The following is a 27,467-nucleotide window of genomic DNA, read 5'->3' on the forward strand; positions in this document are numbered from 1 at the left end:
GAGAAAATTGGCGCCGAATGATTCCACACACAAAGCAGAAAACTTTCATTTCCTGCAGGCAGGATGGAATTGACTGTTATATTAAGACTTCAGAAGGAGCACTGCCCCGGAGTAATTTTACTGCTGTCAGGCAGTGTTGACATCTAGATTAACCTCTGTGCAGTGAATTTTACAGCAAAGCTCATTGTGATGCATGTGGTGTATCTCCTGTAAATCCCAGCTGAAGCCCATAGTGTCCCACCCTTCTGCACAGGAGAAGGGGTCGGGGAGCAGCTGCTATCATTTTTGATCCCAGCAGAGCATGACTCTAACCTCATCCAGACCAGCTCTTCTGCAACTGATTTTCTACCATGCTCGTCAGTAGCTCCAGCCTATTTTTTTTTTCCTAATTTCCCCAAAGAGTTTTGCATTACAAAGCTGACATTTTTTTGCCAGTGACAAACAGTTCCCTTCACGTATCCACCCAGCAACACATCCCTAATTAAAAGCCACCGGTTAACCAGTGGCAATTAGCTGCTTGCACTGATTAACTCCAACATATACAATCCCCACACACAATGTTCTGCTCAGACGTGATCCAGGACTAAATGGCAAACAAACTCCCAACTGATGTGAGATGATGGCATCCAATCCTACCCACCAGCCCACAGGCACACTCTGTCTACCAAACCAAAACTGTGTGAATTAAAGAAGTTCACACAGTTCATTCAGTGCAAGTCAGAGGACATTTCTTGACTCCCAAACTGAATGCTTCTGCTGTTAAGTTGGAAGCATAGGCCAGAACCTAAGCCCTTTTGTCTTTTGCTGTATGAGTAGGTTGAGCAGCAAGTTTTCCCAGGCAGAAGCACAACAGCTTCCTCACCCTTGTGTGGGTAGAGGCAATCCTGTCTGTGGTTCTCAAGATGCATCTTTGAGATGCACTTTGTGAAAAAAAACCCAAACACTAGCATCTAAAAATATGGAAGAGGAAGGGAAAGGTGGTTTTGTGTGTGTTTTTGCCACACTTATTCATATACTTATTTTCATATTCAGACATTGCTCCGTAGTCATCTGCAGAAGGTTCTAGGCAAGAGACAAGCAAGTGCATGAAAGATCAGCCACTAACCCTAACGCAAAATCTCAACAGCACTTCTAGAAATCTCTTTCAGATCTCACCCATCCTCTCATCCACAGGTCTTCATAGTAGGTTTACTGTTATATTTCATGTAGGCTTTGGATAGCCTATGAGGAGGGGACATGCCCATAGTTTCCCCTCATCTTCAGATGGAGTTGTGTGCCCCTCACATTTCTGTAATCAGGCCTATTGAGAAGATTGCTTCAAACTAACATTTACTAACCCCCAATCAGAATACAGCTGAAAAGGCTACACAAGGCTATAGAGAAGGTCAAGCTGTTGCTTTGGACTGGAATTTGCTTTGGAAGAAGTTTGATGGACCAATTTAACCACCACAGCACATCAAAACCTGGTGGCTTCATTTAAAAAGTAATCAGTATTGTATTTCGCTTTAGACATCCGTGCATTAGTGTTCTGCAAATATGATTTCCTCTTTGTTTGCATTATTGATGCCATAAAATGTCAGACACATTAAAGAAAAAAAAAAAAAAAAGAGGCCAACCTTTGGGGTTTGGAATGATTCTGGCTGAATCGCACTTGGGTTACTTTTCTTTTTATTTCCCATGGTAGTGATGAGCTGTTACTCATTCTGCTATTGCTTTATAAAAAGTTCTCTGTAAGTGTATTTATTCAGCCAAGCATATTTCAGGAAACACATAACCTTGATATTTTTTTTGCTGTATGTGGCAGTGTGTGTGTAAGTGTGTTGGGGGAAGAACAGAGGTGAAGGTTTTTACAAGATCCCTCCTATGTCTTGTAGTATGTTGGCTATTTGCAATGCTGTGTAAGTCCCCTGTGCTCAGGTAGCTGGTTTGATTTAATCTCAAGTACTGACTTCTACGATCAGGATTTGAGGTCTTATGGTTTTGCACTGCCCAGAATCTGTCATCTGCTTTCACCATGCACAGCCATCTGCTATCTACAATGGTTCCTAGATGTCTATGTCACAGAGATTAGTTGAGTCTCAGGCATTTTATAGACAAGTTTTATCTCGTCCTGGTCCGGGATCAATGTGAGTTTGTGATTTAGCTTGGTTCCTAAACCCCTTCCCACCAGAGGCCCACTGACTATTGTTCCCAAGGAAAATACTATTAGCTGCTCAGTGAGTTTTCTCCCAGACCATTAAAGAGCTCTGGCCTTGGCAGCCATATGCTTTCTGCCTCACCTCTCTATAATCAATGGTGTTCCGTTGTCCAATTTTACTGCAAACCTCCTGGAATAATATTCTCCCTCTTAAAATCTTAAAATCTAAAAAAATTTCTTCCCAAGTGTTCTGTCTTCTTGAAAGTACAAATGAAAAAATAAGGTGGAATTATCCCCCTTACGTAGGGATTTTCATCACCGGTGAGATTTCTCTTCAGCTTTTTCTTCCAGTGACAGCGAGACTTCGGAGCAGCTGGAGAGGGACCTAGGAACTAGACCCTAATAGACCCTTGCCAGCTTCATACAGCAAACCCCCTGCCCCCAGCTTTTCATGATCAGCTTCCTGCCCAGCTCTCTTGCTCCTGCTTCACTTCTGAGGAGTGACTTTCAGATGACCTTCAGATCTCTTCATCTTCACAAATCCATCTTGGGGGTATCCAGAAGGCTCAAAGAAGAGATAATGAGCTAATGGGTGTTTAATTCAGTGTTTTCTCCCCCTTTTTCATGGGGGCAAAAATAGTGATTGTGAAAGGACAGAAAAATTATTTTCCCCAACAGGAGTGATCCAGTTTCTTTGTAAACTCAGATATTTAAGATGCCATGCAGCAGTAGCTATAAATATGCCTTGAAATGCTGAATGAGCACAAGGAGTCTATTTGATTTTGGTTTTATGTCTGTAATTTCTCTCACCAAGAATTCAGCTGTTTCTCAGTTCCCAGCAGGTTGTTCTGATTGCTGGAGAGATGGTTGGGATAGATTCTGGCTGTGATCTGTTCGAGTCCAGCTTCATTCTTATATAGCTAGATTGAGACAATAGAAATCAGCAAGGGACTGAATTGTTCCTGTAACTAAACCTTCTTGTGCAATACCAGGCTAAACCTTGAAGGGGTTGAATATCTGCAACTTTGTCTAAAATCAGTAAAGGCTGTGGATACTGGGAGGCACTGAAGATCACTATGATGTTAGGAACAGAACGGCAGGAGAGACGAATAGAAATGCTACAAGAAAAAAAACCCCAAACACTACATAAGAAAAGACATTGGTTGGTTTGGAATACAAGAAACTCCACTGCTGCCCGTGAGAAGAGACTCAGAATATTCACCCTGGCAACCAAGAACATAGGCCAACAGGACAGGAGCAGTGATCTATCCCATAAACCTCCTCTCACTTTTAATTTCCTTTTTCTCCTTCATCTGCTAATACAGAACATATCCTGGCTTATGGCTTTCTTGAAAACTGAAATTAAGTTAAGAGGCAGATTTGGGAATGGAAGAGAACCGATCCTACTGGATGATACAACAGCTTTGTAGTACAGCAGCTTTGCAGTAGCAAATGTCTGGTGTGCACCTTCTTTTTTATTTAAATACCACCCCTACCTGGTGCAAGCAGCATTCACAACGAGGACAAACCAGGCATAAACGAGGATAAATCCAGTCCCCAAGAACGACAACAATTGAGCTCCCGGTGAGCAGGAGGGATCAGCACCACGGACAGCGCCGGGCCCGCAGCCACACGCTCCTGGAGGACCAGAGGACCTCACACTCACACCGGTCGAGGCACAGCTCTCTCATCTTTCCTTATTTCCTCCCTTTTTTCTAGCGTGAAATTGCTACCCGGTATCTTGTTTTCAAAGTGGGATGGTTTAAAAAGCAAAACAATCAATCCAATGTGAAAGAAAACAATTTTCCCTTCAGGATTATACTCTCTTCTCCACTTCTTCCTGCATCGGTGTTCCACCTATGACGACTCCATCTCTAATTTGGACTGTGAAAGGTTCCTATCTTCTCATCTATTGGGACAGTTTGACAAATGGCGCACTATCCTGCTAGGCCTTCAGAAATTGAGTGTTTATTTTATTGGCAGCATCATGTGATTCAGCTTTGGCCATCAGCTAAACTTACTGTTGATAAAGGATAAACAGACAAATCTCTCAGAAAATTCAAAATAAGGAGCATATAAATGACCCTGTCCCCCTGAAAGATATTTTGACATCAATCCATAGCAAAGCCACACTACTGTGTAGTGAAGAGTAGTCAGAAGAGTCCAGCAAAGATGAAGAACCTTAACGGGAAGAGAAAGCATTAGCAGGCAAAGCTCCAAATAGAGAAGCAGTCATATCTCACATACAAAAAAGGCAAGTACTTCAGTATCCAGCTTGCTCAGCCTGCTTACTTGGGATTTCATCCTACTTGTTTTCCTTGATCACACTAAGGAAAATAGACTTTTAAATTAGGATTTAACATCTCCTGAACCTCATCACCATAGTGAGAAGCTGTTGGGCAGGAGCATACAGGCCCATTCCATGCCTGAAAAATGCAGTATGAAGAAAAACCAGAAAAGTGTGGCACAAAGTTGGACTATCCCCCCCTGCCCAACACGTGCTACTTCATAGGAGCAGTTTCCTCTGGATCCCATTTCCTACATACTGCCCAGCTGTACTTGCAGTTACTACAATGGGACATCTGCATGAACACTCAGAGGCAGTGAGGACTGAGAAGTGCCTGAGACACAAGACCTCAGAACTTGTAAGTAATGATGCTGAAAATGAGAATTAAGGCCAGATGTCTGATGCTTAGGGTAATCTGAAAGTCAGAAAGGATGAGCTGGCAGAGGATGGCAAAGGCGATTTAACCTCACAGAACAAATGGTGTTAAGGGAATGGAGCAAGGAAGCCTATGGGGACACAGGAAGAGGAAGGAAATGGGCAAAGACTTCGTCCCCAGTGAGGGATCAGTGATCGTGAGGGTAGTGAAAGTCAGATGTGAACTGTGGCAAAGAAGAAAAGAGCCCTGACTGCGAAAGAAGAGCCCTGGATGTAAGGAAGCAGTCACTACAAAATTATGTGTGTGCATCTGAATGAGTTCTGAAGGTTTCTCCAAACCTTCAGCCTTCCTGAGCTTCTCCCAGGCCCACCTCCTCTGCTTCAAGGCCTTATAAATACCATAATTTCCACTGTATTCGTTTTGCTCTCTGATGGCTCTGGTTTCAGTACAAGCAAGTGAGCTTTTTTTAGTTCCCCTCACTCCCCCTTCAAAGCCCCACATCCAGCCAGTTCTTTGTGTGAAGGAGAATTGCCTTTAAATTTTCAGCAAAACTAGGAGGCAATTTCTTGCATGAGAGCTTCATATAGATAGGCTTAAAGCAGAACAAAAATAAATAAATAAATACACTAAATTACCTCCCTCTCCCCCACCTTGTATTTACAAAGTGCTATTTTACATAAGTCATTTCAATAGAAAGGAAGGATTTTTGTGCAGGCAAATGACTGATATTGATTTAGCTTTCAGTGAGTGTTACAACTCCTTCTGCCTTTTCTGGATCAGGCAAGGTTTCCCCAGATGAAAATTGAGGATACACAACCTTCTCAAGTGAAGGTTGTCTTGGGGCCTTCAGGCTGTGTTTAGGATTGTATTTTTGGGCTGCATCATGCACTTGCCTTTGGTAATTTCTGGAAGACTATGCTGAAGCAGACTGGAAGATCTGTGTTGAAGCAGTATTGTCCGTCAGTGACTTGTATGGCACTGTGATGGCTTAGGCAGAGAAACTGCTGTGGTTTCCCATACTGGCACTCAGGCCACAAGGAGAAACATCCAGCCTTCAGAAAACTGCAAGGGTAGATTTAACCTCCAGGAAACTACTCCCATTCCGAGCTGAACTGCCTTTCAGTGATACTGGCAGGCTTGGCCCCCAGAAGGTGCTGCTCCACAGCTCACTCTGGCAGGTGAGCTGGTACTGAGAGGAAGGTGGGGCTACATCTCAGAGGAAAGACATTTTGATGGCATTTTTGTTACTACTATTTAAACCAGCTTAATTTAATCTCAGTTAATATCACTGAAAGTCTGCATGAGCAGAAAACAAATCCTCTGGTGATGTTTGCTGAATTGATTTTTTGGGACAGACTTTTTTTTACCCCATGCATCAATCTACATGTTTGCTTAGTTTGTGACTTCTGTTACATTTTTTGAATCCTATTTGCCATTTTGCAACTGAATTGCTGGTTCTCAACCTTTTCCATCCTGCGGTCTCCCCTTCTCCAAATCAAAACTCACCATTTTCCCCTGCTGGGAACAACCCAGTTCACCCCTCAAGGGAGACTCTGGTGAGAGCAAGGTGGTCGTGAACTCTGCCTGCCCATCCCACCTCCACTGGCTCCAACTCAGAGGATGAGGAACCCTGATCTAAGTATTAGCCAAGGTAGGGACTTTGCTGCTCCCTTACAGTCCACATCATGTGCAGGATCTCTGCTTTTCCACATCATGTGCACTGAGCATGGTGCTACCCTGGAAGGGGATGACTGATACAGTGTTAGACTTACAAGAAGACTTTTTAAAGTAAGGATTTGCAGTGAGGTCAAGGGACCTTTTAAAGTGCTGAGGTATTTACCCAACCCAGGCCTTCCCTTCCTCCCCGCCCTGCTTTGTCCTTTCCTCCCTCCCCAGCCTTGAAATGAAACAGAAAATTATTTTTTTAAAACTGTGTCAATAATTTATGTTTAGTATAAAGGATGATTTAATGGCATCACCAAAGGTCATTTTTTTCATCTCCGTGTTACTGCCCCAGCCCCAGAGGCTGTGCATCCCCTCTTCCCCAAAACTCCACTGCCTTCCCTTTCATCCACCTCACACATCCCCTGTCACCACCCCACCAGAGCGTACCACACACCGGAAACCTGCTTCAGGTTCAGCCAACGACTGCTGGAGAACAGAGATTTCAAACTGAAACCTCTGCTCCAGACCACCACAAACTGGACCATTTCCACATTGAAAATAGTCAGTTGCTGCAAATGACCGGCAGACTCATTTCTTGAATTACTTAAGGTTTTTTTTAAAGCCTTTTATACCTACTTACGTGCGTGCACCGCGTGTACACTGGTATCTGTGTGCACAGATGCACACGAAACTCTCTCTCTTAAATATAAATATATTGTATGTTAGAGCTGTAAATATTCCTTGGTCATGTGTCTATGTCTTCTTCAAAGTATCATATCCTCAGTGTTATGTTAACAACTCCATTTATTGATTGATGAAACTGTGTGTAGACCTGTACCCTCCTGACATAGTTTATGTAGCTCTCTCTTCTCAAATAAAGTACAAAACTACAACTAGCAGGACCTCCTCTCCATTTTGTTCCATGCTGAACATTCAGCTTTAACTGATAAAAGTCTATGCTGAAAACTAATACCGTTTCCAGCTATCCCAGCAATGTAGGAACCTCCAGATGGTGCTTTAGGGCTTCTGTATTGCTGGGCAGGCCAGCAAGTGTTATTGGCTGTTAATGAAAGGTAAGAATCTGTAGGTAAAATGTCATCTCAACTGCAGTAACTGAGGGTCTCACTATTGACCTGATTCATTCTTCCCATCTACCCCCAGGTACAGCTTACACCAACCATAGCTCACTTCATCCTGGTAGAGACCGCAGCAATCCATGCTGCTCCTCCCCTCTGTTAGTAGGTCTCCACATCATTACAACAAGCAGCATCCCCCACAGTGACAAAAGTTCTCCTTGACTTAAAAGGATCCAGTCACTTACTTCCCTGTCGTGTTGTTGGTTTGTTGTTGCCTGCATAGCTCAGCATATAAACTCAACTCCCCTGGGTATATCTTGGGGCTGGGAACAAGACTCGGAAACAAGACTACTTGCTCCTTCTTGACTCCCAACACTGGCTTCATGGCTGAAATCACAGGGACCAGAGGATATTCACCATTACAAGCTGAAAAACAGCCTTTGCACAGATACATTCACCAGGCAAAACCATAAAGGTGATTTGTGAAGTAACACTTAATTTACTGCAACTGACACCAGATTCTAGCTGCCAGGAATTTGAGTGACAATTTCTATTTATTTATATCCTGCTATACAATATCTGCCTTAATGCTGTAAATTTTTCTGATTGGAATTTCACGGTGTCTGCCTGGATATTTATTGATCATAAAAGAACCTGCACAACCCGTTAAGTCAAGGCAGGGAGAACGGATGCCAGAGAAATCACTCAACAGGATCCAGGTACAAGTGCCCAGGTAGCAGAAGATACTCAGATGCTATTTTTACACCATTACGTATCACTTAGGGCCAACCTTTTGAACTGCTCTTCCGCTGTTTCCCAAAAGCCTCTTCTGAAACACTTCCAAGAGCCTGGTGTTGAGTTCCTACCAGCAACTCCATATGGACCCTGCAAAATGCCTCATTTGCAGCTCCTCACCATTGAGAAATCCCACCTTTACAGTGAAATCTGGTGTTTTCACAACTGTTCACTAAGCCAGCCCACAAGGGAAATGTTTGGCTCTTTCTGCAGCAGTTAAGACCACTTTCTTCTTAATTATTATTTTTGGCAGGCAAAGACAGAAGGATAAAATTCCTGCTCACTGGGGAAAAACTGTGAAACTTCGTCCCAGGTGGGAGCTCCCATATTGCCCAGTGAACGGAGTCTCTTGTTTCATTCACAGCTTCAACTATGCAGCTTTCCAATGTCTCCAGTGCATTTTGCTTCTAGAGTTTGGGCTCTTTTATTTATATTTTCGTCAAGTTTGGATTGTTGGCTGTTTTTTCCTGTTAAGGGAGATCTTTGCTACCCTGTGGAAATGAGGTGTGTGCTCTGCTCAGCGAGTGCACACACAAGCAGACCTTGGTCATAGCCAAACCCACCCTTTCCCCTAGAATCTACACATCTCACCCCCAATCCAGTACATCCCCACCTTCTCACCAACAGCCTTGCAGTGAGACACCTCTCACAACCCAGAGCACGTACATATACCCCACTATTCCAACCCACCACACTTCTACCTACTCCTGCTCTTGTTCAACAGGAGACTGCTCTTCTCTTCATAAATGCTGCACTAGCTATTCATTCCTGCTGCTTTCTGGGTATCAAAACTAGGACACACCTTCATTTCTCATCAAATACATATCCTTTTCCTTTCTTTACAGCTGAATAACATATCAGAAGCGATGATGTGCATTTTAACCACATTAGCCAAGCAGCGTGTTGGACAAGGTTCCCTTTTGTTACTGATTTAAGGCATTTACTGATTTACTGAGAAGGCTGCGTGGAGACCTCATAGCAGCCTTCCAGTATCTGAAGGGGGCCTACAGGGATGCTGGGGAGGGACTCTTCATTAGGGACGGTAGTGACAGGACAAGGGGTAACGGGTTCAAACTTAAACAAGGGAAGTTTAGATTGGATCTAAGGAAGAAATTCTTTACTGAGAGGGTGGTGAGGCACTGGAATGGGTTGCCCAGGGAGGTTGTGAATGCTCCATCCTTGGCGGTGTTCAAGGCCAGGTTGGATGAGGCCTTGGGTGATATGGTTTAGTGTGGGGTGTCCCTGCCCATGGTGGGGGGGTTGGAACTAGATGATCTCAAGGTCCTTTCCAACCCTAACTATTCTATGATTCTATGATTTCTGTGATTTAGAGACATTTAGAAATTCCTTAAAAATACATCCAAGAAAAAAGAAAGCTCACAATATGACCAAATTCTCCAGGAGTCGCCTTGTTCTGCCCCTTCGCACTACCTGCTGCAATTTGTCTTTGCCTACTGGAGATGAGGTGATTACAGGAGCATGCAGCGGCTGGCGGAGCACCTAATGGGCTGAGAATAAAAACACGAAACCCCACCAAAATAAACAGCGCCAATGTTGCCTACAACTGGTCTGTCAGATTAAGGCACATGCTTAGGAATGGACAGCATCCCTTGTAGAAAGGTGGGCGAAGGAAGGACCGGATCTGCTCAGTGCTGCCTGTACTTCATTCCTGCCACAGCCACCCTGAATCGGCTCAGATGCACACAGTAACCTTTTCAAGCTCCATAAAACCCTTCACAGATTACCCTTTAGAAGGCAGGGAAGGCAAGCAGACCCTCGCATCCCCTCTGGGTAGAGGGAAAGGAGAGGTCCTGGTCTTCCCCCAGGTCGCAGAGAGAGCCAGATGAAAGGTTAACAGTACAATGTAATCACAAGGTAAAAGCACAGGGTGGGAGCAGGGGAAATGATTTCCTGTTAAATTGTGGCTTCTGTTATTCCCAGAGAAAAGCAGCAGGTATTCAGGAGCTTCTCATTAGCCAGCATGATTTCCATTAGGCTGTCTATTAACATTTTGTGGCTGTAATAAACACCTACATAATTAACACACAAAAAAGGAGCCCTCTCTAGGCTAAAAAAAGTGGCCAGGACAAGCTGGGAATAGCACAGGCAGGCTGGCTCCTGCCTGGAAATTTCAGTCTGCAATAGAATTGTTCCTTCCATCCTCCTGGGACAAATTCCCTTGCAAAGAGTTAAGTTTTAATGTTTCTGTCCTCCTGGCTCGGTCTAGGAGGATATCTACCTCTATTTTGCAGCTGGAAAACACTGTTTCAGAGCAAGGTAGAAATTGTCACTGCAAGACCCCCAGGGGAGATCCAGGACACCCCAGTATTCCCTCTGCCATAGCTCTGAGCAGCATTTTCCTACTGAAAACTGACAGGGAAAAAAAATCCCTTAGGAACACATGCATGATCCCAGCTAGCAGACAAGCCCCAGCAGCTCATACAAAATCCCCATGGAGAGAAGATGGGGCTTGTTCTAACTTAAGGCTTATTATGACTTAGGCTTGCTTATGACCATGAAGTACTCTAGCACTTCAGGTCCACTGAGAACTGATGAATGACAGGGAAAACAGTCGCTGAGACAAAATAGGACCTTCCCTATGCCTCAGTCACAGGCTCCCCCTGCCTCCTCCCTCCATCCTGCTAAGGGCATGGACAACCTTTCTGAGTATGGCACTTACACGGAGAGCTTGTGGCTCCTCCACAGCCTTTGCCTTTCTCCCCATCAATTGCTAAAGGTACCACTACTAAGCCTGTGCACAGAAGATTGAGGACATGTCATTTTGACAATGCTGTGTCACCCCCCACCCCACGCCTCATTTCAGACTCCTGCTACTAAGAATACACATGCCCTTTATCATCGCTTTGAAATAGAGAGAGACACTTTGGAATTCAATTAGTCAAACAGTTGCCACAGCAACAAAAAACGTATAAACTTAAATGATTTATACTCACAGACACTACTTCAAATAAGAATAAATTTAATACAGCAGCTGGGAATGAAATGCATTGTACAATAAGAAAATTGTATTTTTTCTCTCCCTGAAGATAGGCCTCAAGGTCTTAATGCAATATAGATGAAAAAATATATTTGGGCAGAAGGAAGCGGTATATATTGTGCTATATGTACAATGCCTGCTTGGAGAGTACAACACATAATGAGCATGTACATCTAATCACAGAGCTGTGATTCTGTTTGCAGACAGCCACAGATCAAAGATTGCAGTTAGCAAACTGACTGCTTGGTTTCACTTTCTTTTTTCAGCTCTCCTTCATCTCATGAAGCCTCTCCTATCAGCCAACGAGGAGAAAAACTAATCCACCCTTATTCCAGCAGCTTCACATCCACTACGGAGCCAGGTCCCAGCCTGGAAAAGTGAGATTTGTAGGTTTTTCTAGCAGAAATGTTTTGATTCAACCATAGTTCTGAGACTCAAAGTAAAAAATAATTCCAAGGAATGTGCAGGAAAATTTTTCCTTAGCAGGAAAATTGCAAAAGCTTGCAAGAAAATCTAGAATAGCCATTCAGAGTGCCGGTCACCTGAACATGCAGTGAATGATACCCTCCCTATAGCTCTCCTTTGAGATTCCCTGGGAAGAACTACAAGTACGTAGATTGCACAGAAGATAATGCATGTACAGACCACGGGCATTAGCACATCTTCGTACCTCCTCAGTCCAGTACCTACAAACAGATCTTTCTTCAACCAGAAAAGGTTTAATGAATGAAGTGAGGATGGGGGCTTTGGGGAGCCTTATTGCGAGTTTCCAATAAACAGGCAACGTCCAGAAAATGCCTCCTGCCTTTCTAAAGGCACTGCAGCTGGTTTAACCCAGAACTGTGGAAAGTTGTGTGCTTATAGCTCATCTGCCTCTTTGTTAAAGCACCAAAGCCAGCTGCTCTCAGACCTTGGCAGTGCCTGGACCAGGAACAGCCAAACAGTGCCTGGAGTGCAGAAGAAAGTGGAGATCCAACAACTGGCTCTTCCTTTTCCCCTAAGTGGAAGTCAGCCTTTTGTCTTAGAAGGCATTTTGGAAGGCATCACCTGCACCCACAAAGCCAGATCAACATGGGCACTACTAACCCACTACTATCAATAGGAGCTGAGATTGACCCTGGGAAGGCTAATACAACATTATGAGCAATTGTATGAGATCTTTCATCTCACCTACTCAGACAGACAGCATTTATAGTGGGAATAAGATCTTTATTTCCTGTCCAGATCATGCTCCAAGCACCTTTCCCTGCACTTCACAAGAACTTAAACAAGATGAATCCCACGTAGTTTAGGACCCTTTGTGCAAAGGCAGTTTTTCTGGCTTAAATTGTATGTTGAGTAAACATCACAGGTCTGAGTACAAGAGGGAAAAAAGCAGAAAAGTACCTTTGAGAGAAACTGAATACTTTCTTCTATGTATAAACAAACAAAACCACAGGCCTGAGCACTAACAGAAGCTACAGTCTTCTTAATGTAAAAAAAAAAAAACCCTGTTGGGGTGAGGTTTTTATGGTTTGTTTTAGGGGGGAGGTCAGGAGTGCCGCTCATATTAGAGCTGGCAGGTGGAGTAGAGTTCAGGATGCTTTGGGCACAAATTGAGATCAACACCTGCAATTCTCTTTGGCAGCTTTGGAAAGGAAAGCACACAGATGCAGAACAACAACTAAACAAAGCTAATAATGATATCATATTTATGTAGGCAGGAAGGAAGCTCAATTGCCAGGAGAGTACTAAAGTCTACAAGTGTAAATACATACCAAATAAGTCAACTTGATGAGATCCCAAGTTTGTTTAGCAGAGTATGGCACTTTACTGCTCAAGTGCTCCTACAGGAGGGAAACCAGGGAAATGTCAAAAAGGTCAATGGGTGAAATGTGTAGCTGCATCAGGAAGCTATGCAAACAAGCTCATGTCAGTAGGATTTAGCACTGTCTTGCAAAACGCTTGTTGGTCCTGACACATTAAAGCACAAGCATTCAACTCCAGAGCTCTGAGTGTTACTGATCTAGAGCTCACTGCTCTCTTCTCATGGCGAAGCAGAAAACACCACAATTTATAGATGACAGAGCTGATGTACCGAGTTTGCCAACTTCAAGGATATGATTTCAAACACAAACTTGGAGAAACAATCTTCTCCAGTTTGTACCATTGACACCATGAGAGATGTGGTGGGACAAGCGTGTGAGGATGTGTAAGACTTGCAATTTTTAATATATTTAACCAATATTTAACTATGAAGGATCCAAGGCAATAAAGGAAATGAGTAGCTTTACAATAGCTCTACAGCTTACTCCCAGACCAGACTATTCACAGACACTGAGTCAAGGGGTAAAAAACCTACAAAGCAAGAACAACTACAAGGTATCTCTGGAGATGTTTGAAGTTGGAACCAGAGCCATCATGATATTTAGACCCTGGATCAACCTTCCACAGAGGTTGCAAAAGGCAAGATCCCAAACAGCTGAAAAATGGAGCTTATCCAAAAGTATTCAGACTGTGACAGCAGAAGTCTCAACTGAGGTGGGAAGTCCTCTTCATCTCCCTGCTCCTATGAAGGTAACATCTGTTCTACTCTTTCTCTGCTCAATGTCTCTTTGATACAATGATACAGAGAACAGCAGGCTGATGTGTCCATCCTTGCTTTGCTTCTTCTGGATTAGGGGATGGAGCAGTTCAGCAGCCAGCTCCCCAAGCTACAAACTACATTTATCATCATCTTTACTCGCCTTTACACAGCTGGCTCTCCTGATGATAATGTGTTCTACAGTTTCCCTTGCTGGCGTGGCTTATGTTAATACTCCATTAACATTGCTAATCAGAGACAGACTTCTGGCAGCATCTCCAGGGGATGAGCAAATGGTGTCCTATGCCTTTTAGTTTAGAAGATCAAACTTTCAGATTAAATCCATTCCCAACATCTCTGATTTCAGCAATTAAATGAAGCTGCAACATGTTCAATGCTGGATGCATGTGGTTCCTACTGCTCCAAAATAAGTCCTTTTAAACCCCCTTTTATGCCAATCCTCTGATATATGACATTTGGAACTTTAATTCACTTGGGAAATCAAAGGCTGCTAGAAAGATGAGATGGAATCAAATCAAAGATAAAAGGTACAGAAGGTCCTGAAGGTCTGAAAGTGCAGACGGCTTCATCACAAGAGATGAAAACATCAGTATGGCAAACCTTAGTCACCAGAGATGAAAACCGAGACACGTGATGTGCATCATCCATTAGAGCCTCCAGCAGGATCACAGGGTTCCTTCTAATTGCAGTGTGGCTACTGTATTTCTTATTCCCTCCAAGTCCTGCCTTCTGGAGAAGCCTCTGGAAGGAAACTACCTGCCAATTTGTGAGCAGGTTGCACTCCCTTTTGGCCATCCTTCTTTGCTCTCCTCTTCTCTAACATGTTCAGCTTACTCCATCCTGAAACCTAGGTTTTAGTTTGATCTATTCCTTCTTATAGTTTAGGAATTCTTCCAAACTTCCTTTAACTTTGCAAAATGAGTCTAATTCTATTTGGATTAAATAGAATCAGGCACCATGATGTATCTGGTCTCTAGAAATTGTCTGGAAGTTCTAGCTGCATAGGTAAAAAGCAGGCAACTGCTCATTAATGTAACTTTCCAGCCACCTCAGGTTTTAGGTGGACTGCCATTCCCTGCAGGCTTCTGAGACAGTATACAATTAATGTCTGTTAAACAAAGAAGGCAAAGCAAAAGCCTACACAGTGGAAATAACTTTATTTCCAAGGAAAATATCATAAATGGGGCAGGATGAAACACAAATATTGAAAGGAAATGTAATGCCTGTAAACCTCCACGACTCCCTCAGCACCACGCAACAGCTGAGCAGGAGGATGATGCAGTTCAACTAGTGAAATGGTGAGTCCGATCAGCAAATCTATGCTCTCATTCAAACAGATGTATAAATCCATTTACCAGCCAAAATTAGAACATGCTTCCTCTCTACTTATCCCTTTCCTCTCCCCTCACAGTCCCCCTACACCTCATGACTTCTTGTCTTAAATGGAAGGCACTTCCATCACAGGAAGCAATGCTTACTGGTGATTCTCAGTGATACAGATACAAGAGCTTGGTTTTAACAAGCAGCTGCAGAGCAGTTACATCTCACAGCAAAGCCAACACTTGCCTTTCCCAAAAAAGCCAACTCAATTTACAGAAAGGGGAGGAGAACTCACAAACAACCCACATCAGTAACTAAATGATTAAGTGGTATATGACTCATATCCATTTGGAAAGGCTTCTCCAAAGCCCTAGAGGCCTCACCAGAACTGATTTAGCATAGCTCAGACATGCAGTAGCTGCAGAGTTTATTTCAAACGCATCAGGAGCGTGGTGTCTATGCCCACTCATTTTAAAGGTCTGAATTCCACTTTCAGCTAAGGATGTACCACGTTCACTGAAGATGAGGGAAACTGTGGACATGTGTGCAAGGTCCATGGCACACGGATATGACCTTCAGTCACTGGTTGGAAGTGGCTAATACATCAGCGCTTTGCTATAATAATGTGCTTTGGAGCCATTAACTCACTGCTCCCTAAGGAAATGCTTGTTCCCTCCATCATTCATGTCTACTAAGAAGAACTGCAGACCTGCAAAACCTATGTGTGAAAGCCTGAGATTTCTGTGGGTTGCAGCCAAGCAGACTGTGGGCAGGTGCTATGAAAACTTCCTTACACAGCACTTCAGTGCAGCTCCATCACATCCTACAGCATCAGACCAATGCTGCCAGAACAATCCCCTCTTGCTCTGGAGGACTTAGTTTAACTGCCTGCCCCTAAAGCCACTGCCACCAGGACATCCCAAATCGCAGTTCCATTCTGTTTGGCTCTCCAGCCTCACATCCTAGTGGAAAATGTCAGTTAATGGAAGATGAAAAAAAGCATAGTGAAAAAATTTGCCTGTTCCTCCTTGACATAAATTATCATCTCTCTCCTATTTATTCATTATTCAAATGTTTTCACCAGCCTGTTGATGATTTTTTTGCCTTCTTAGACTGGAGCTTGTTTGCAAGTAGTTTAATACATCCTCCATATTCAGTGCCAGAGTATGAGCTGGTTCACAGATACTCTTTCCTGGCTGGATGAGGGTTAACTACCTTGAGCAAGGACTGAAACCTGAAAATTAAAGATGGTGTGTGCCTCCTATGCTGCTCTGCAATATGAACTATTCTGCAATTCACTTCTGTTTTGTTTCAGCAGCTTCCCTCGCTGAATCATCAGAGAGCAAAATTGCTTCAAAATAATAAGTAGCTATGCAGAGGGTTATTTGGAGAGGGAAAGAGCAGAGTTTTACTCTAGATTTACATAGCTCTCAACTCACACATTTTATTTGCAGAGTAAAGTGTGCCTACACCTCTTTCTTCAGAGCCAGCACCTCGGGAGCCCACCCTCTCAGCCTGACCTCTGCCTCCTCTCTTTACAGATGAAACATTCTCCCTTATGCAACACAGATACCAGTTCTGCAAAGACTTTCAGCTCAGGAAAGCAACTTTTCCAGGTTAGGAACAGTAACAAATGGATTTTAGGCAAACTCAGGTCCCCCACACCCCACCTAATGTGTGGATCTGATGCAGGTTAGTACTCCTGAAACCCATAATAGGCTAGTCCTGTCAAAGCATGTAACATCTCTGGCTTTGACTAACATCACTGCACACTCTGAAGCAGCTGTATCCAGTGGATAGAAAGTACATTTGTAAGATTTCCGTTGCACTTGTCTCTGTCTTTCATGCACACAAACGAATCTTTAAGTACAGATTAATATTTAAACAATCAGGGCTACAACTATCTTCCAATCTTCCTGGACAAGAAAGTTCTTGTATGGAAAAACAGAGTGAAGAAAATGCACAGGGTAAAAACACCCCTCTTTCAAATGGGAATTTACTTTTCATTTCCGTTCCCTTTGATATAACCATTATATCAATGGTTATTAACTGCATTTCATCCCCTTCTAAAGGACATGTTGGGTGCCCAGCTGTTTTTTCACTATCAATCCCTGGAGAACAAAGCTTAGGAAGTTAAATGAGTTTGGGAATCTCATCTTTGCTTTTAATTAATTTGAAGTTAATGTATGTTAATGACAACACCACAGCAAGATTGCCAAAACTTTCCCTGTCTGCATAAGGAAGTTGTCAACACTGAAGAGCTTGGAACTTCACCAGTGGCTTTAACCCTTACTTGCTACAGAAAAAAACCCTGGGATGGAATAGAGGCTGAAAGACTCAACAGTTATCATCTCCTTACACCCCATGGAGACATCCTGACTATCCAAGCTGGCTCACAGTCCCTGCAAGAAGAATAACAATCAGAAATGCATCTTGCTGGTTCAGACTTTGAGAATCCGAAGTCTTTTTTCCTTGTTCAGAACCATACTTCCAGCTCTTTCTTTTTGTTTTACATGAATTATAGAACTACAGATGCACTTCAAGTCACTCATGGAAAAAGAGACAGAAAGCAGCCTGCTGATCTTATTTTCCTACCATTAACATCACCCATGGGTGATAGCACCAGTGGCATCTTAGAAGGTTACTGCTTTGTTGGTTTTTAAAGGCAAAGAGTGGGGTCAGAATGAAACAATGAGTGTTAGGTTGCTTCTAGTGCTGATGAGGCCAGCTCTGGCAGGAACGCATGTTGGGCCAAGGATACTGAAAATCTCTGTTTGGAACAGGAGGCTGTTAAATCTGAGAACAGCTAGCTCACATTTTGGCAGAGAGCTTACAGGGCTTGGGGAAGCCATTCTGCAGAGACCACAACCCTAAGCTGTCAGAAGTAATAAAAGCTCAGCCCAAACCGCAGTAAAGAAGTGGTTGAGGGAAAGAACAAGCAGGAAAGTGGACTGGATTTGCTGATCTTACAAAGAGATTCACTTATAGTGACTCCTGGTAAATGGAAAATAGAATGGGGAACCCGACCTGTGCTGGAAATTAAACAAATGAGAAGAGAAGGTAATGTGACAGAAAGGATTTGTACCCATCAATCTATGTTAAGAGTCTTCAGAAGAGACCTTAAGGACAGTATGGAGTGGAAGGAATGAGTTTAAAGACAGCAGCTCTTGCTGTCCTAATTCACTGGGAACAATACATCCGTCACAGCTCTGGTTGGCCTCTCATTCTTAGGCTGTAAGAATGAGGCCAATGTCATCTGTTCAAGCAGTGTCTCCTTGCTTCGCTGCATAGCTTCTGCCTCCAGTCCCCTCCCATTTGTCCATCCTCTCAGTGCATGTGCAAATATAGAACATGCCTTGCTATCCTACAGAGGAAGGTGCTTGTAGCCAAAATGACACAGTTTAGCACAAGAATGTGGGTTACAGAGGTAAAAACAACCACAGATAGGGAGGAGGAGAACTAATTCCTCAAACAAGTATTGATACTCACCTACTCTTGACCCTGTGGCTGGTCATGCAGTCAAGGAGCAAGATACTTGCAGATATGTATAAGCACAGGCTGCAACCATAAACACTTAAAAAGATCATGCCCAAAGGAGGCTCTTGCTCAGTTAAGATCTAAGGCATTATCAGCAGCCTGGCTATGATCTGAATTTGTTTCTGCAGGTAACCAGCTTGCAGTCTGAGGCCTGAGTGCCTTTACAGATGCAGAAAGTCATTACCTCACTTAAATCAAACAAAGATCCCTATAGCTGCTGTTGTGCAATCACTTCCCCTCTGTAATTGAGCAGCATATTTACATGGGGGCTTTTGTGTTTGGGTGTAAGTCGTTTGCAAGATATTTTCACTGCTTACTTCAATGTAGGAAAAAGGATGAGGCAAAATGTCTTGGAATGCAAAGTACTGAGCTGGATTTTAACCACTGTACAACAGCAAATGGGTTATGCTTGGCTTTTTACTATTCAGCTGGTAGTAATAAAACAGTGCTTGGCTTACTCCTTTATAGAGCCAAGTCCTTTATCTTGAAAGAACAATAGTGAAAAAAAGGCCTGTAAAGGAAGGAGGCAGCCTGCTGAAAAGTCCCCTTAAGACTGCCTCAGAGCTGAACATAAGAGACTTAACTCCTACACGTCCAGCCCCTGCGGTGGCAGCTCTCTCCCTGGTTCCTCAATGCACCTAAGGTTAGAAAAGCTACAGTTCAGCCTTGTCTCTGGTTAGCAAGATAAGCATGAACATTGCATTTACAGCTACCCATCTTAAGGGGCAGGGAGACAACTTCTGCTGCCTCTCAAGGCAGTGCTCACCAATAAAGTGTAGAGGAAAAGTCCTTCCAGGCGGTAACGTTGCACAGCTTTGCCTCTGCATTCTGGGAGCTTTCCACTAATGTCTGCAGAAATACCTGACTGCTTGTTGGCAGCACTGGCATCTGGAAGGATGATGTTCACCCAGAGGCTCCTAATCTTAGCATCCACTTAAGGCAGAGAAGAGACAGACCTCAATGGCAATGAATAGAAAAGGCTTCTTAAGTGAGACTGATAGGCACAGACAGATCCTCTGGTGCTCTGCTTCGCCAGATCCCAGATCTGTATCAGCATCTCATACATTATATGGTCTTCTTACTTCTTAACTAGGGACACAGCCATGGCTCAGTGTTTTAATTAGCATACTCCAGGCTATCTTGGCCATAAAGGCTCACAGAGAGGAAGATAAACACTATGCAGAAATCATGTTAATTTATAAAATATTCAATTAAAGAAAACAAACAGCATAAACTAAGATCAACAGAGCTAGATGATGGGGAAACCATCCTGCTGGGAGTCAGCTGCTTCTGGCCTTGGCCTGGCTGACATATTACTCCTCTGCACTTCTTGCATCAGAAGGGGTTAGGAAGAACAGGAATATGTGGAAAGTCAAGTTACAGAATAGGTCCTGCAACAAGTGGTTTGGCAGCTCAGTCCAGGGCCCTATCACCCCCTCAAGGATCAAAACACTTTCCTTCATCTCAGATTTTCTTCAAAGCAAGCAGAGCCACAGTCCACCCCAAGCTCATTAATGTGCAGCACAAATTCAGTTTCTTTAAAGTCCAGTCCCACCATTTGCAGTTCAGACACCTGTAGATTGCTGAAGTATAAAGCTGACTTTCAGAGGCTTCTCTTGTACCCACACCAACCTGGGACTCTTGAGCCCTGCTGAGGAAGGACTATTTTCTAATAGGATGTGTGAAATGGGAGAGAGGATGCTGGGAATGAGAGCAACAGCATATTCTGTCCCCAGCACTGGGCATACAACTATGGGAACAGCAACTACATTCAGGACTGGAGCTCAAAGAAAATGAGTGAAAAAATTACAGCATTTAGGGATAGAAAGGTCCATGTGCTGTCTCTCCTGGCCCAACAGTAACAGATTGCTCCCCTGCGCTTTGTCCTATGTTTAATGACCCAAGCAACCAAGGCTTCTATTTATTCTCTCAGGAAGCAACTCTACAGCTCCAAGAATCTCCATGGAAGGAAATCTTACAAGCATGGCTTGTGCTTGCCCAATTAACTAAATGGGATGGAAAATGGGGATGAGGATAAGTGTTGTCTTTGTCCTGTGCTGTGCCTCTGGAATACTTGGGACAGGCTTGTATCAGACCTCCCACCATCAGTGCTTCAGCAGAGCCCTTTTGGTGAGTGTGAGTTCCAGCTGAGAGCTCAGCATCTGGTCTATGGGGACTTCCCTCCTTCCTTGCCAGCCTGTGAAAACAGAGTCTCTCTCTGTGTGTCCCGGGCAGCAACAAAGCAGCGAGCACAGAGCTGCCTCTGCCTCTGGCCCTTGGCATTTCTTCTGCACCATTTCCCAGCCTTTTTGTGCAGGGCCAGCTTTGCTTTCAGAGGGGGAAAGGAAGCAGTGACCTTGCGAGTATTACAAACTGCTAAGCCTCTCTCTGGGGAAAGGAGAGACAGGACCACTCTGGCCTCAGCAAGTTGCATGGTGTGTTACTATCTGAGATTCTCATTATCTCCAATGGAAGCTGTGATTTGTTTCTCAGTTCTCATTTCTCTTTGTACACTGTTGCTTCTCCTTTTAAAGGCAGCTTTTCCTAGGAGCTCTGGCCTCAAAGGTTCCTTTTTCTTCATGTGTGAATTACAGATGTCACAAACACCTTCGACATGGTGCAGGATTCCTCATTCAAATGCAGACTAGCTGAGGGGGAAAACAAGTCTTCAGATCTATAGCATCCCCTGGGGGCATCAGCGTAGGACACACGTGTCAGTGATAAGCCAAAGTAGACACTGGATGTCACCAGCACTCCATTGGAAACACAGAGGAGGGAGCAGGTATCTGGCAGTAAAAACCTCCACCCTTAAAGTTAGCAGTCTGGTTAGCTAAAAGAAGTAATGTTGGTTGGGCATCAATTAACAAGGATCATAAAAACATGCCCTACAACCAGAATAAAGTCATCAAGTGAGGAGGTGAAGGAAAGGATGAAAGGAGTTTGCTGTCCTAGCTTGGAGGAAAATGCAAGACCAAGGATGGCGGAGGAATCTTCTGGATAGTCAGTCCACAAACCTTAACAGCTACCAAAGTAGTTGGTAGTGAGATGAAGGTACAAAATCCTGTGGACCAGCATGTCTTAAAGGGCTCTCCAAAAGGACCTTGCTTGTCAGCACAAATGAGAATTACCTGCCACTGTTAATCTGACATCTCCCTATGAAGAAAGCCTACCAATGCACATCAACACCTTGAAGTCTATATTCATAGAAGCTTTTCATTTCCCTTCACCTTACCAAGCACTCTTCTCTTATAAGTATGTGAGAGGAACAACCTTGACAAGATTTCAGTCTGGCTGCTGCTCAGATCCCAGCATGGGAGAAGGGAAGGAGATGACTTTGAGCAAAGCTCCAATTCACTTTCAACAAGATCTATGCACTGAATGACACAGAGGCAAGGTGTTTCAGGAGAAGTTGCTATAGCCATAGCCTGTACACAGCAGCTATTCAACCCACAGTAACTCATTCATACTATGATGCTTTCTTGGAGTGTCACCTCACAAGCACATGCTGCACAGTTGATCTTGTTGCTTCCTGCAGAAATGGCTGGAATTACAGTGTGTGCAGCAGTGTGGGTAGACATGATCCATCACTGGGCTGGCAGACATGTAGATCTCCACAAAGCCCTGTTAGACTGTAGGCAGATTCTTCTAAGAGACTTTAATGTCCCAAAATGCTGTGTAACAGCAGATTTACACCTTTGTGTGTGCATTGACATTTCCTTCTGGCTGGAAAGAAACAGCCTTAACAACCAGAGTGGAGTCCCCTGCCAGTGGGGTGTGTTTCAGCAGAAAAAGGTGATATTTTAAAGCACACCTTCCTCCCAGCTTTGTGGCAAAGGTTTGTGGGTGGGTGCTGTGCAATACAAGCAAAGCTCAGGAGAGCCATGCCTTTATACCAGCTTGAGAAGTGAAGGTTCCCACCATGTTTTTCCTAACGTGAAGGGTCCTACCTGACTGCACAATTACATTTCTGTGTCCAGCTGCTTTGTTCAGTTGCTTGGTTTAAGTTCTCCTCTGCTTAATACCTGGCCTTGCTGGAGCACCAAGGGAGACAGGCACTTGAACTGACTGCCACCCTGCTCTCTCTCTCTCTCTAAATGAAAGCATGGGAGTGCTTCACTGACCTTCTAAATACCAAGGCTTCAAATTAAATTATAACATTGCTGATAATCAGCAGAGCAGGGATTAAACTGATTGGGGCTCTGCCAGACCAGATTTAGCTTTCATTAAGTTCTGCCCACAAATCAGACTTGCCCATACCCTTGCTCTTGAAGTTATAATGCGCACAGGCGCACAGAGGGAGAGCAAAAACCAAAGTACTTTAATGTTTAACAATTCTAATCCTTTCAAGGTCTGGAAATACCTGGGATCTAGCTACCACATCTGTCGTTAGAAGTCAAAGCCTGAAAGCAAGTCATTTACATGAGGGTTTAAGAGGGATGCAAAGAAACTACAAGAGCGGGGATGTAATCACAGCACAGAGAAAGTCTGAAAGGAACTCGTCGATCCCTATGAAATACAGCAAGAGGCTTCTTTAATATTTTTTTCCTTGTGTGTGTAAATTTCCTAAACAGCTGACCTAAATGAGTTCTTACCATGATCAGATAGCCTAGGACAACAGAGTAATCCTTCTAATAGGATTACAGGCTGTGCTAAAGGAGACTTTAGGCTTTTCTGCTCTGCATTGTAATACGTACACATACACACACACAGATGTTACACCTGGTACCTGCAAACCCAGCATTTTCCCCGTTCTCCATTTATATCCCTCATTACCCCTCTCATCCCATTTCTTGTTTTCTCCACAATTACTATAAAAGTAGTGACTGATGTTGGATTGAGAAAGGAGGAGGGAATAAATCAAAGAACTGAAATCATAATACTGGACAGCTGGAAGTATGGGGAAATTAGCATCCAAAAAGGCCAGTTTCAGTGGGGTTCCAGGGGATGGGTATTGCCTGATACCAGTCAGCCTTTCCAGTGTTGGTCAGCAACGCAGCATTCAATCCCTGTCACAAAGATTTGCAGGCAACACAAAAGCTGGCTTAACAGCGCATAGCAATTCAGCAGGACATCCCACAGAGCTTTGCAGACCTCCTGGTATGCTGGACCTGTGCAAACCAAACACCTTAATAGAGGCAAACACAGAGGTATGCGTCAGGGAACAAATAGAGCAAGACAGATCTACCTATCAACTGGGGGTGGAAAGCTGCAGGGGAGTGTGAGGGAGTCTCTGTGCAGTAAGAACAAGAAAAGAGAGCAATGTGCACACACACACAAAAAGAGGAGTTATTCCCAAAGAAGGATAAAGTCAGTAGTGTCTAATACAGTCTTTAGCTGCATGCAAAGGGATGGAGAAGGTGGCTTATAACCAGACTGCATGAGTGAGACCGATGTCAGTGTGCTGATAAGAGCTTTCACAAATACATTTTTCAAAGGTTGCTAAGAAGCACTTTGGGATGGTGCTGGAGAGAATTACAAAACCCACCGGATGCAGCAGGAAAAGCACCTTGTGGGAGGGACTAAGAGGAGCTCATTTCGCTTTATCAGAAAAGATAGTTGTGGGGGAATAGCAACTTAGCAACTTCTAGCGGCAAAGATCTCGAGTATTAGAGAGGTTTCTGCTCACACACTGAAAGGCGTAGCAAGAACCAACAGCAACTGAGAGATAAAGCCAGGTAAACCCACATGGGAAATCAAGCATACATTTGCAATAATGAGGAATAAGAAGAGAGGTTCTTTATTTTTTTTTATGCCTTCAAATTAAAACTTGGAAGACCTGGAATTATCTCTGGGAAGCGTCCTTCAGCCAAACACATTCCTGCATCCAGTGCAGGAGAAAACAAACAATGCAATGCCTGCGGTAGTTCGGAGTGCAGCCTAGATCAGGTAGTGGTCTGCAGACAGGTCTCTGATGTGGCATGAATCCTGCCTTTCCCTTGGGATACTAGGAACAGTTGATTCATCAGTCCAAAAACAGCCTAGTGAAATGCTGTACTAAACCAAAAATCTCCTCATGTGCTCATGCATGGACACACACAGTCCAGTATCTTTTGAAGAGTCCATTAAACCTTCCACTAGATCAGATTGCTCCAAGTCCCATCCAACCTGGCCTTGACCACTACCGGGGATGAGGCAGCCACAGCTTCTCTGGACACCCTGTGCCAGCACTTCACCACCCTCACAGGGAACTTCTGCCTAAGGTCTAATCTAAATCTCCCCTTTTCTCAGGTTAAAACCATTCCCCCTTGTCCTGTCCCTACATTTCTTTCAGCATCATGGACTTCACTCACCAGGAACCAAAATCAGCTCTCACAGCACAGCAAAGTGCTGTCAGATGAGAAGTTAATCCACAAACCAACAGGAAAGGGAAAGAAATTTGAAAGATTTAGAAGTGACTTGTTGCTTGACCTAGAAAGAAGATACTGGAGCCCTGGGTCAGCAGATCTCTTGCGCCAGTGATTGAGTAGGTGACATAATACAGATAACTATGGCTGCAAATTAATTGATGTTACATCCCCTATAAATCTGAACTACCTAACCAAAGCATAACGCTCTCAGAGTGACTGAGAACTGCTGAAATATTTATAGGCAGATATTACTCTGGATTAGCTGAAACAGAGGATTGACTCCATCACTCCCTCCTCTGCCTTCCCTTACCCTAAGAAAAAAATGAAACCCGCCTCAAAAGAAGGAAGCAAAACTTTTCCACTTTAACAAAATATTATTTTGAAATCGGAATTAATTACCCTTTTTTGGAAGGATGTAATCCCTGCAGGCTGCACAGCCTCATAGGTGCGCCTGCAATATATAATAGAACTAATACACAGGCTAGCAGCCCTCAGCTCCCATGCAGAACCAGACGCCCTGCAGGAGTAGGGCCATACTAACAGAATTACTTTTGAAAGGGAAAACAAGATGAAAGCATGGGATCCCTTTTCAGAAGCTGGAGTAACGCATTAACCGCATTCACATAGTTGAGGTTTAGTCTATCACATACACAACAGTGGAAAGCTTGGCCCTCAAGCTGGTCCATGCTTTGAAAGGGGAAATGGAGCAAGATGAAGATGCATTGATGTCAAGAGAAGAAAGCACTGCTGGAGACCTGTCCTTTCCACAGCCCATCTTCTATGTGAACCGAGGGTCCAACAAAGATGAAAACAGCACAGTAATCCCTGCAGGGCTCTAGGCCTTTCTGGTACAGATCTTCATGATAGGAGAGGATGAGAGGGGAGAGTGATAAATAGGGAGATAGAGGAGCTACAGTGATAAATAATCTGAGGAGGAGGAAATGAGAAGGAGAAAGGAAATGAAGAGAGAACAAAATGGGTGAGGTGCTGAATAAAGAAACTCCAGACACGAGAAGGAGCTTTTCCATGTGCGCTTGGTGAAGTTTAGCATCTTAACCCAGATCTCCTGTAACTGGTCCCCACCTAATGTGCCTCCTTTACACTGCAGACCTGAAGTGCCCATCAATCCCCTGTCCAACCAGCCAGGCATCCCCACCCTTAGCAGCACCTCCTTGCTCAGACAAGCTGTGTTTCTCTTAGGTCTCAGCACTAGTTATGAAAATGTCTACACAAGGTATTATTTGTAAGACATGTTTATATCAATGATGGGAAAGGAGCCTCTTCCATCTTCTTCCTGCTACCCTTCTCTGCCCAGCACAGCCACAGGCTGACTTGCATTATGCAAGCAAGGAGCATTGCACAGGCTATAAAGAGCTGGTTTAGACACACAGAACTGCACACAATTTCTTCACCAGTTGCCCAACAGCTATGGCAGGATAGGGAAATGGGGGGTATTTTTACTCATGGGTCAGAGACAAAGCAACAAAAGTTAATTTCCTGGGGTCTAATGCACAGCAGGATCCCCACACCAGGCTACATAAAGTGCCTGTGACCATCACCACAGCAATGGCTAAACTCAGCACAAGGAAAGGAACGATCTCATTTCTTTGCTGGCCCATTTGTGTAACAGCAGAAGAAGCCTGGTACCTTCTCACACTCACGATCAATATTAACTTATTCCAAGCTCAGATATGTCCCTCTTCCTCATTCACCAGCTTCTTCCATCCCCAACCAAGCATCATTTCCAGTGAGATGCACTTGCTGTGCAATCACCATCAGGAGTAAACCTGGTCCTTTTCCAGCCCTTCCTGGTGGCTCCTGTCAGCAGCAGGTCAATTGCAGAAAGGATTATTATTAAAACTTCCCTTTCACCATTGTCTGGGGCTCTACCACAGCTCAGAGCCACACAAAAGCTGCTGGCTGCAAGAATGACAGTGCTAGGCGAAAAGCTCTCCCCGCTCTGCTGTGTGATGGGTTGCACATACAGGGGGATCAGCACTTCAATAGCAATGCAGAAGATTTTTAAAGGCATTTGTATATTGTGGCCGTATGCCACCACTTGATTGCCTGAAAAGCCCAGGAGGGCACCTAAACACAATATCTCCCAGAGAGTGACAGTCAGGGCAGTCATCACTTGATATTAAACAGACATCCTCAATCCAGATAGAAAAGACAACAAAAGAAGCATTAAAAGAGCAGTTACATCCCTCTCTTACCCTTAGTGCCTGTTTCAACTTCTCAGCCTGTCATTAGGGGCTGCCATAGGGGACTGTATCACAAACAAGCAGCATGAGCAGACACAGGCAGAGAGCAGCTCCCGCTCCCTTGGCATGCTGCCGGCAGGA

This window comes from Psittacula echo, assembly GCF_963264785.1.
Source record: "Psittacula echo genome assembly, chromosome: 10".
In the NCBI taxonomy this organism is placed as follows: domain Eukaryota; kingdom Metazoa; phylum Chordata; class Aves; order Psittaciformes; family Psittacidae; genus Psittacula; species Psittacula echo.